This window comes from Zerene cesonia, chromosome 11 (assembly GCF_012273895.1).
Source record: "Zerene cesonia ecotype Mississippi chromosome 11, Zerene_cesonia_1.1, whole genome shotgun sequence".
NCBI lineage: Eukaryota > Metazoa > Arthropoda > Insecta > Lepidoptera > Pieridae > Zerene > Zerene cesonia.
The window spans coordinates 8,255,300-8,267,919 of NC_052112.1; the positions used below are offsets into that span (position 1 = coordinate 8,255,300).

A 12,620-nucleotide genomic window follows, 5' to 3' on the forward strand; every position below is an offset into this window, starting at 1 on the left:
AAGTAATAAATGTTATTTGCAGTTAACAATTTTCTTTTTTCTTTATTACAATATTTATGGCAAGACTAGGTATTAGTTTATAATTTTCTAAAGGGATTGTATAGAAAAAACCTATTTATACACTTATCTTATTAAAAAAATCATAATTCATACGTAAAAAAAGTATAAATTGATTAAAACGTTATTTATATACCAACTCAAACTACATAAAAAATTTTGAAGTCTGTGGTCATCTAATAGCAAAGTCGTGTATAACATTATTGTTTTTTTCTTTTGTTATTAAAATACGGTCAATTCTAGCGAACTGAAATCTATAATCGGACCAGATAACACAAAATTCCTGTGTATAAACTCTAAATATTAGCCACGAATATTATATTTCTAAAAACTATCGAGATAAATTAAGGTAACCTAAAATTTTACATCGTTTTAAAATGTACAACTAGTGTAATTATTAAATAATAAACATAAAAATGAAGTCTCTATGGCTTTTTTAACAGTATTCTCTTTTCACAACCTGCCTTGCCTCAAACTATACTACGTTATCTCCCTCAGCTTTACATGCGGGTGTAGAAACCTTACAAAATGATTATTAAGTCTTCCCGATAGTAACATTTGTAGAAATAGGATAGATATCAAATTAAAGATTTAATGCTACGCTGGATTTAATACTATAATCCTCACTACCTGGACACATAACGCGTGATATCCCACTTTAATCCTACTAATGCAATAAATCAAAGATTCTTTAGATTTTTGTAATTTTACCTGAATAAAATTGCTAATCAGCTTACTGTTTATAATATACATTAACAATAGTATTGGATATTTCGAACCCAAATAATATTATGCTATCCGTCTTAAGCTATTTATTCCTTATTCTTCCGCTCTTTATAATAATAGTATTATATTGTATTTGCAAAACATTCATTTTAAACATTTATTTTAAAACCTTTACTGATTTTTTTTTATCTTAACAAAGTTCTCAAGTGAAAATAGTTCTATCTTATTTCATTGAATTGGTCGCTTTGAATAAGGGAATGACTTTCAACTATTTATAAAAGCTTTAGATATTATTCTAGAAGCTTCCTAAAGAGTCATTCGTCTACGGAATTACATATAGCTATATTTTTAAATAATATATTAACATTATCTAAGCGATGATAGTAGCGGCAGCGTATAAGCCTCAATTTCTAAAAAACTGTCGTTCAATTTAAATCAGCTGTTTAATATGACATTATGTGTGATGCATTTGACATAACCGACGGATTATAATTTAAACGGCGGTTATATTCATGGTGAAATCCGTTGGGTATTAGCATATTAAATTTTGAGTAGGTTTGAGTATTCATTAGGAACATATTACGTGTAGGTAGGTTTATCATATTGTGATGAACGAAATTAAAGAAAATTAATTTATATATATATAGAAGAAAGAGGTGTGACTACTTATAACTCAAGAACGGATTAACCGATTTGGCTGAAAATTTGTACAGAGGTAGCTTAGTACCAGGAGACGGTCACAAGAGTGGTTATCCCGAAAATCCCACGGGACGGGAACGTGCGAGGAAAACCCTGGGTCTATCTTTTCTGCGTCTATGCGAGCAAAGCGTGTGGAAAGATAGTTAGTTACATATTAATAAGGTTTGGCCGAAAATGAGAAAGCGTAATTCTATTATATACATACTAGCTTTTGCCCACGATGTACTCACGTTCGAATTGTGAATATAAACTATTATCAAATCCCACGTAGAAAATAAATACAATATTTCGGACGATTCATATACAAACCAATAAATGTGAATTAAATATTCAAATAAATTAATCTAATTTTACTTCACTAACGTCACCAGGTATTAACATAGAGCCAAATAAAAAACTACATGAAAAAGATCATTATGCATGTTGATCATTTATTTTATAATTATCGAAAAGTAGTTTATTAAATAACATACTAATGACGAGGGTCCGAGCCGTCTATAATTCCCCGATTTTGACCTTCCGTTTAATACATTTCTGAAATACAATAGCCTATACTCGGAATTAGTCGAGGCTATATCCAATCACGAGAATTTAGACTAAAACTTAAAATACGATAGCAGATAACTGTTTATAATAAGGTTTATGATAATATGTATTGAATCAAATTTTAAGCGGTTTAGAATTAAATTAAGATAAAGATACTGTCACGTAATTAATTTATTTTTCATAGGTTTAGTTAGTCACGTAGTTAACGACACCAATTTCATAATTCTAATGATACTAAAATAATAACAAAAAATCGAATTAAACAAGACACTTTATTCTTGTTAAATGATGCCTAAACCTTTAAAAGTATAAGCCTTTTCTTTCTATTTAAATTTGATATCAAATAAATTAAAAGATTTGTTATGCATTAAGTGACAAAAATATAAACTGGTAAACTAGACCTTTCGCTAAGAAGCGATAACTTCCAGCCAACCGGACTTTTATACGAATATTTGAAGTAAAATACATTTTTAATAATACGATAAAACTAAATAAAAATCGAATGTCAAATGAATTCAAGGTTATAGTATATCAGTTACATAATTCAAATATTACCTTAGCTCTCATAGGTCGATAATAAAATGAATAATCGTCACGTCTTCAATAATCAGATAAACGTGCAGTCAATGTATAAATAATATGATTTATTTTAATTTCTTTACACAACTCCCACATTTTACGATGTTTGTTGCGCAGTTGTTTGCGGCTTACATAATTTAAATCATTAAATAATGATAATTTATGTAACAGGTATCCCGCTTAATCAGTAGCTGAGTTCAATTGTTAATTGTCTGTTCATAATTTCGTTATCTGTAGAATTTAATAACTAACCTAGCAACATTGTATAGTATAAAAAATATACGAACTTTTTTAAAGAGCCACAGTGGTCAAGTTTTACGGTGGCAGGCAGTACATTATTTTAATGTGAACATTAAATACATTTAAAAATGTGTACTTAGACTTCAGATAAGTCTAATACGTGTATTCTGCATTATCTTCAACTGTGTGTGTGACCCAAAGCACATAACAATTCCACGGAATAACATTATGGGTCCTTTAATTTGGAATTTTGGTTTCCAATAAACAACGTTCTGCGTGCCCAAAAATGGTACAACAAAAACGATGGAAATAATTTCGATGTTTTGGTGAGAATTCTCTAAAGAGACTGAAGATAAAAACAGGTTCGTTTTGACCTTGTGGTAATCTCGAATTAGGATACGAAAACAAAGTTATCGAAACCCATTATATTGAGACATTTTCGATTAATATTAACTCCTTGGACATTTGTCTTTTTATATTTAATTTAAATAATATCATCGTTTCATTGAATAAATACGACGGATACAGATATTTCGAGAAAAATGTAAGCAAGATATATTTAAATTATTAATTATATATCTATTGATCTGAATATTTTAGTCCCACTAATGCTTGTATAAAAATCAATATTGCTCTATAAAATTAGATAATAATTCCATACATACGAATGTTCTGAAAAAAGATAAAATAAAGTTAGTCAACGTTCATGAAAACATCATTAATTATACAAATTTATAAGTACCTAACAATAACAATATCTGCATGTCCGTTAAAGTTTGTGACTCACCCTCGAAATGAATTTCCTGTATCGATAAAGCAAATCCTTCGTTACGTATTGCTACCAAATTTGCTATCACTCCTTTAGAAATAGAAGTCTATATTATCTATTCCAGAAACAGAACATATAATTACAGAAACAAAAGTCTTTTTTCACTAAGCATAGATAATATTGATATTTCTAACGGATATTGTCTTGCACATTATTAGAATAAAAGAAACAGATAAACTATAATAATAAATATTATCTATATTTTCTCAATATGCGGTCATTGTAATAACGATTCAGCACATAAATCAGTTACTAAATATCATTGTTTTGAAAGGATTTCGCTACAAATTTATTTAATAACAACAGCTTTGGAAACTTTTCTTGGTGGAGCGAGACAGTGGCATAATTGCATAAGAGTGAGCGAGACGCAACACATATCAGCGGGGAGTGGTGCAGTATGCGTTTTTACTGCAGTATTTCTGCACCTTTCGATATGGTGTTCTTGACAAGATCTCGCGATTGTAGAAATGTCGTTCCTCGTGTATATAAACCTGCCTGTTATCACAGTCAAAGATTACCAAATAAACTAACTAAACTACGAGCCCCTTACTTATATAAACGATATTAATAAGCACCAATCTTTTCTAGTTAATAAAATTATTTTAATAAATAGTTAAATATAAATTAAACATTATAGCAATATTGAATCGAAAGCAAAATATGATCCCTAATCTCATCATTTCGAAACGCACGATCCATATATTTACAACCAATTTAGTTCCGACTCAATCCCTAACCTATTCTTACAACAGCCAGATTCACTAATAGTTTATCAACCTTGACTTCGCTCCGACTTCCTTAAATCGCGTTCTTCCGATATTACCTCTGTCTCTTGGTCTCAGCATTGGCCTAAGCTCCAATAAAACGCTCCCGCTTGTGACATCCGTCGTATTAGACAAAGCGCACGCCCGTTGGCCTTCGGAGACCGGTCGACAACCACCGCTTACTTTCAAGAGTTATTTCGGACACAAACACTAGTCAGGCACCATTTACTGCTCTAATGAATTGGCTCCCAATTGCCAAATAGATTTTTTACTCTGCTTTAATTGGTAATGGTTGCTTATAAATATTTATGGGCTCGCGTGACAGGCAAGGGCGATTTTTACATAAATGCAATACCCCTGTTTTTTCCAGGCCGGATTTAAACTTATTTATTGCTTTATTATATTTTAAATTTTTTTTTTTTCTTTACAAATAGTAAATGCAATCCTCTGTTAGACTTAAACAAGAAAAATTGCTTTTAGTTTTTATTATCCGAAACTATTTCACCAATTGAAAGATTTAAAAGTGTTATTTATATCTACCACAACGTTTTTTATTATATTATAAAATTATAAACACGATTTTGTTAAATAAAAACGTTGCAATATTCCCGTCTAAACCATTTATCCAAAATATTATAATTTTGAACAGCGAACAATAAACAACTTCTTAGTTACACGATTATCAACCAGTTCTTAACAAGAAGCCGGGAAACCTAATATTTGTTTAAACACGATTATACTAAAACGTCTAACTTACGTGTGTATTACATATCCATTGCAGAGGATGTTTAAAAATCTGTTAGCACCATATTTTGTTTAAGTGAGTATTTTATAATAAGAAAGTGAGACCTACATATTATTAGTGTAAAGTTTTATAGATAGATATAAATGAATGTCGGGTTGTTACACTATTTATAACTCATGAAGCTGAACGGATTTTAAATTTTGCTTCGTAGGATTTGTCTCCGCTTGCTTTAACATAATGAATGTAAAAAATAGAAATTCTTTGTCATACTACCTTCTGTATGATTGTCTTATTTCAAGAACCTATGAAATTATCGTTGTAATTTCTGAAAATTAGAAAACCGTCTCCTATAAATGAAACTCCCCCCATGCGAGTATAACGTGAACCTTTATGAAACATACCTACTCAATTGCCACTTGATCGGTAAGTCGGCTGTATAATCAGTTATCTATATGGCAAAATAATAAGGTAGAATACATTAATACTTTGCAGTTTTTTAAGCCTTATTGCTTATTAGAATAAAAAAGTCGATTCTAGTACTCGCCACGACCCAGACAGTGGGATATACTAGCCTAGTAAATATTAAGACAAACACATCAATAAATTTTCATTTTAAACATAATAAAATCTTATATAATATAGCTCAGAACTATATCTATTCAATTTTCCTTTTTAATTTCACTATGAAATAAACAGTTATCTTATCATAAAAATAAAGATAAGATGCATTAGGTAAAGGATATTTTAAAACATTGCAATAATGAAAAAGAAAAAAGAATACAAGTTTTGTGCGACTACACAATCATAGCATAAAAATTCATAATAACACCACAAAACGAAAGAAAAATTACCGCCGATTGAGCGCCTTAGGCCACAAGCCTTCTCTCGTGTTCGATCTTTGTAATACGGAGCTGCGCTTCTTATTCTATACAAAAGATGCCTTTTTATAGTATTAATTGCAGTTTACATTAAATAAACATGTGCAAAATTTCAGTGATTGTCATATTTTCGAAGCACCATACGTGGATCGTTCTCAGATGTCCTTTTCATTAAAATTTTTTATTTCATAATCTACAAAGAAACTGCTGGGTTGCTTCTGGTAAGCGCTATGAACTGCCCACAATTATTTTCAGTCATTTGCAGAGGCCTTCTGCAAATGGATTGCCAACTTTAAAAGATATGGAAAATTATTAAAGGGATAATTCGAAGGAAATAATATTAAGGAAAAGGTAACGAGTACCTACAATTAAGTGGTAAACATGTATTGAAATCCCATTTTGCATATAAAGTCAAACCTTATAAAGTTTCATAAATTTCTATTTAAAAATACACTTGTACGGAGATGATATTATAAAAAATTAAAAAATCTATAAATAATTATTAATTATGCTTAAGAAAAATATGAAAAACATTTTAATTTCCATTGGTCACGCTTCATTTTAATGTTGACGCTTGACAGATGATTACGTGTCATACCCACTTACACGAGGCCCCATACAATTAATTGTAAATGCGCAGTGACCATCGCAATAAATAAAACAGTAAATGCATACATACGTCAATTGCTATGGACAAAACTATGACTTATTTATGTACGTAAAAACCGAATAATAATTTTTATATATCGAATGAACTTTATAAAAATCTAAATCCGCCGATTAAATAATATCTGGCTCTAATTCTTACATACTAATATTTGTAAAAGATATATAAAAGCAACTGCCTTATAAATCCACCTATTATAAATTAAATACTTATCTAGGCATTTTAAACATTTTTGCCTACTAAATATAATTTTACATAATACTCGTTAATTACATAAGTAATTATTTTTACCTAAAGTTATATTCATGCCATTCGTATATAAATATTAAACGCCTACGCATTATTTTCACGGGAAAGTTCATTCGAAAACGTTCCTATTTAACTGATGGAACGCATATCTCGCGATTCTGAAGTATGAGCACAAATCAAACAGATCATTCGTAACATATTACGTAAAGGCTCGGTAACCAGTGGTCAGGTGCCACCAGTGGGTCAACAAATCGTAACGAGGTCAACCGCTCAATTTGACATTTTAAACCTCTAATTGAGATTCCGTACGTTAACGGACAACTTGATTTTTTATTTTATGACCGCGGTATTGGTTGTTACTTTCGCTGGCATTTTTTCAATTTTGCAAATAATTATTTCAATATTTCAGACATAGTTACATAAATTAATTATATCATATGTTTAATATTTATATTGCTGAAACGAAGTGAAATATTTTGTAAGTAACTACCAATTTAACATTCTCCAAGTAAAATTAGTATGAATATAACTAACAGATAAGATATTAATTTTCTACCAAAGCCAAATGAAAATTGACACTTAGGTAATAGTAAAAACTTGCACTCATTAGTCTTGTTAATTATACATAAATAATAAATGGTAATTTATTATAAAGTGTTTACTAACTTAAACATTATTCAATAGAAAAGGCAATTAAAATATGATAATATTTATATAACTCAAACTGAAGAAAACGAAAACGTATGATATGCATACCTAAGCGCCGCTAGTTTAAATATTAAATATAGTTATAAAATTTAAATTTTGATTATATATTCTATAGATTTTTTTTTGTTCTTTCTTATTATAACAACGATTTAGTCATAAATGTCCTTGATGAAAGCATAAGTATATAATATATGATTTAATATTCTTAAGAACATTGTTATTTAGAAATTAAGTCTTTTTATAATTGTATTATCTGTATTTATTGACAACGTACTAGCGTAAAATCAAATACAAGAAAATACAACATTGTTAAACTGATTCACTGTAGGAATATTCCAATATTTTCAAAGAAAAGCAAGTAACGTTTTTGCAACTAATACTTACTCGCTATTTACATATAGCAGCACCTAATATATTTAGCTAGAAAATATACAAACCAAATTTTCTCTTGGAGAGCATTATTTGTATATTAGTAGTACTTTTATTTTTTATCTTGATAATTCTGCGAGACATGGAACATTTATAAGGCTACATATATTCTTATGACGCACGTTTTCTGTGTATTTACAAATCAAACAAGAAGTAACAATAAAGACATCTCTATGAACTAAAATCTTAATTAACGAAAGAATTAAATCATTATATATTTGCAATATTATGAAACAAATTTTACATTACAATGTATTAATCATGTTATAATTACGATCAAATATTTCAATGCGCATTTCCCAATAATAATAAAACGATATGTTGAATGCAATATCAATTGTAAATATGAATAAAATTATTCATCATCGTAGATTCAGATGCGAAACAACATACCAAAAGCAATAATATGTGATAGTTAATAAGGATAAATGTACTAATAATTCCATGACGAATTCCATGGAATATCTTTTATAACATCAATATTTATTTTAATAAATATTTTTCTTATGTAACACTCTTATGGAACATAACAAGGATAATTGCGTTGTTTTAATTGCAATTTTATGAATAATTATGATAATTTTTAATTACTTCACAAGCACAAGTGTCATCGAGACTTGATTCTTGATAAGTGCATCCACTCAATACATTAAGAATTTTTAATAAATATTTTAAATGTTATGAAGATATTCTGAGTGAAAAGCCACATATGTAAAGTATTCCTTTTTATGCAGTGATTTCTGAAATAAACTTTATAATTTCATTTACTAATTTTATTATAATTTAAATTACGACCAAATACTTTCATAATCATTTACAAACACCGAACTTTAAACTTGTATCCATACATGAATTAAGATACAGTTAAAATTATTATGTTTATGAAACAAGAAGTCAAAATCCTACTAACTGGATGGATGTTTGTTAGTCTTTTACGAGATAACAACTTATCATATCTGTACAAAATTTGGTACAGTGTATAGTCTGGATTAGCATTAGGACTTTTTACCTGGGTACCACGCGAAGCACGTCGCAGGTTAAAGCTAGCAACAAGTATATTATTTCAACAGTTCAAACATAGTACAATTATTTAAACTTAACTATTGGGTATCATACCGCAGCAAGGTCTGTTTGACCACACTAAGTCCTTTCGATAACTAGCGATATAAGCTATATATATAAACCTTGATGCCAATACTTGACATTTTTCAAGTATTTTCCAACGGTAGTAAATAACGCATTTAAAATTATGTGAAATGAGAGCTTAATAATTTTAAAGGTTCGTGTTTTCAAATTATTAAAATATTAAGCCAAATTAATTTTGCGTTTCGAACCTTTACTCTTTTAATTTTTCATACCCTTCATTTCATAGCTTCAAATTCAAATTCAAACAATATTCATCATATAAACAATTCATAAATAAACGCTTAAAAGGAATTTGTATTTTTTAAGCATAAAAGTTATTGTTCCATTAAAAATTAATCTTAACCGTGTTTAACCAGTAAGTATTATGTGCGTATATAAAACAGACAGACAGCCTACGCGGGGTTTTGTAATTTCTTTATCTGACGAGAGATTGTGCACAAAGCAATGTAATTGACCTTTGTTTTTAGTCATAAATGTAACTTTACAGAATTAGTAATTGCTCTTACAAGATTATTTACTTTGTACATGTTTGAACTTAAGCAATTGTTATAAAGTTTACACCCGTTATCTTTCATAAGCTTATTTTGTGCTCGTAAAATAAAAGAGTTTAGAATTGTGTTTATGTAAACCTAACCTCTGAATCGTTAATGTAAAACATGTTTTTTTAACTCTTTTTTTATATTTTTTTAATGCGGCCAGTTTCTTGTTTACCTTCTGCATACGAAATAGTCTGCGATAAAATTATCTGTAACAACTATTCATACAATCTCTTCTAGGAAAATAACTATCTCGTGATTGTCGTCATATTTACTGCATACAAGCAGTCTGTAAAAGCAGTCAAAATTCAATTTAATAATAATTTTTCAGATATAATATTTCTGAAATCCATTTATCTTTTTAATTAAGCACATTTATATTTTCATTTTAACAACATATAGCTCCCAAGAGATCTTTAGTACATTAAGATGTTATTAATGCAATTTCCATGCGATATTTATAATAGGTTATGAGTTAACAGCGAAGATCAGTACCTAAACTACGCATCCTGTATGTTATATAATCACACTGTATGGACTAAACATACAAGTAACAACCAATAAACGGTTAGTCACGACAACAATTACCTTGAAATAGCTTTCAAAATATCTTAAAGATTGCAACTAGTAAACTGTATATTGTGCCGTGGAGTCAACTTTATATCCGCATTATTTCAATGAAAACCTTGGTTATAATATATAACGTCCTACAGTCTTGTATAATAAAAGATTTTCAAATTCAATTATTTTTTTTTTGTTACAATATTTTAATAAATACATTGCACCAATTAATGAGACGAAACGATACAACATAAACGGTATAAATAAATGTACGTACTGTAAGTAGCGTTATCTTCCAAGCAACCCATTTTTTTAGGAAACATATATAGACTCATTGCGATATATTGTATTAGCACACCACTTAATCTATAAATATAAGATGTATAATTTGATTACCTTAAAGGAAAAAAAACTATGGACCCTAATGCATGACCGTAATTATTCTCACAATTATTTTGTTTACACTGCACTGACATACTTAACAGATAGTTTTATTTTTCCGCAGGTAGTGAGGTGCGATCTGTGACTGTGAACGTGTACAAAACTAAATCGATAACTTTAACGAATAATCGATATTTCGAAATGTTTTCACGTTGTGAAATCAATTAAACGAGTGCCCATTCGAACAACAAGAACTGAAACTGTGACATTGCTCCGCTACGCCGAGCTTCCTGATATCCTGTTCTTTCTTGGTAAGTACTGGAATTTATTTGATATATTTTTAAAGCAAATTTATAAATGCCATTTTGGCTATGTCGATAAAACATTGGTTATTCTTAGACCAAGACCTATTATATCAAATAATTATTTAAAAAGAAACTAAACTGCCTTCAAATTGTTAGAATTAAAACAAATTTAAATAAGATCACTCGGAAGTCATCCGCTTTTAAATAAGAAAAGAATAATCAAAAGGAACCTCATGACTTTTCTACTGGGTCATGTTTGGTAAATCATGAGGTAACAATCACAAAAAATACAGTCGAATTGAGAAATTCATCCTTTTTAACGTCGGTTAGCAAAATACTTCTTCTATTAAGAGGAGTTTATGTTTTAAAATATAGTTCGGTTGCCTGAGGTCATATAAAAATTCATAAAAAACGAGGCTTTTTATGTCTCATACCCATGAACGGATTGTGGTGATATAATTAAAGATAATTATTATATTGTACCCCATTAGACAACAATAATTAATTATTCAAGTAATTATAGCAATAAAGATTTATAAAATATTCCATATTCAATGCAAAACATTAGAATAAAATTGCCGTTAAAATCTTTTCTAATCGCGCAAACAGGAAAATAGGCTATTGGTTAAATGATTAGAGTTTTTGCTGTGATTAATATTACAATAAGGCGGAAACTGTAAAAGGATATGAAGGTAATTTTTCCTAGCGCTTTTACGTCAATGTTACGATCGATCATCAATAGCTTAAAATATCTTATGCTAACTTTATATTTTCGTCTAGAATCACGCATTATATACGCAAACAAAACGATGATTGGCGCGATAGATTGCATAACCTCTAGTCCTGGAACAATCCCTTATAAATTATTGTCCCGGTTCAGCCTGGGTTAAAATCTAAGTTAAAACAAAATAAATGATAGCCTATGATACTCAGAGATACGTGACTTTGTAATTTTTTTGTATCGGTCTAGTAGTTTCGGAACCTATTCAATACAAACAAACAATAAAATCTTGCCTCTTTAGACTATTAGTGTAGATGATCTTCACTTCTTCATAAGTAGCTTTCGAGTAGTTTTATCTTAGCTATATTTTAAGTTAAATCTTAAGAAATAAAAAAAATATTAGTAATTTCAACTTTTACACACAATCATATTAAATCAAATTGTCTTTAGCGATCTCACCATTAACCACCCAGCCTCGCGGCTTGCCTCGCCTCGGCAATGCCCGATGCGAGTGTGAATGTATGTTATTATCACGTAATACTTTGATAATAGCATATTGTTCACTTACCGTAACATCTTAACGAGTATAATTTTTATACAACAATAACTCTAATTACTAACTTACATATCTGCTCTAAGTGCTAAAGATTTTGTAAGTATTCATTAACAAATCAAACTCATTATTTTTTCACGTTTTATTTCTTTTAATTTAATCATTATGCTGCATTGCAAATATGTTTCATAAATATAACGAAATAATTTTTGCAATTTTACCAACCGATAAGTTTATAAAGCTACAAGAAAACTTTCTGAATTATATAATGCGTATGACATTCAAAGGCCTTTGGAACCAG

At 29.2% G+C, this 12,620-nt stretch overlaps 1 protein-coding gene across 2 annotated transcripts in view; it reads left to right on the forward strand.

The window, feature by feature from the left end:
* Positions 1-12,620, forward strand: part of LOC119829945 (zinc metalloprotease ZmpB-like) — a 48,957-nt gene that overhangs the window by 2,208 nt on the left and 34,129 nt on the right. Inside the window, exon 2 of one of the 2 annotated variants that reach the window (XM_038352685.1) lies at positions 10,865-11,051. The gene's annotated coding sequence lies outside the window, so the exon portion shown is untranslated. The remainder of the gene's footprint in view (positions 1-10,864; positions 11,052-12,620) is intronic. The other variant, XM_038352686.1, reaches the window with a different exon arrangement.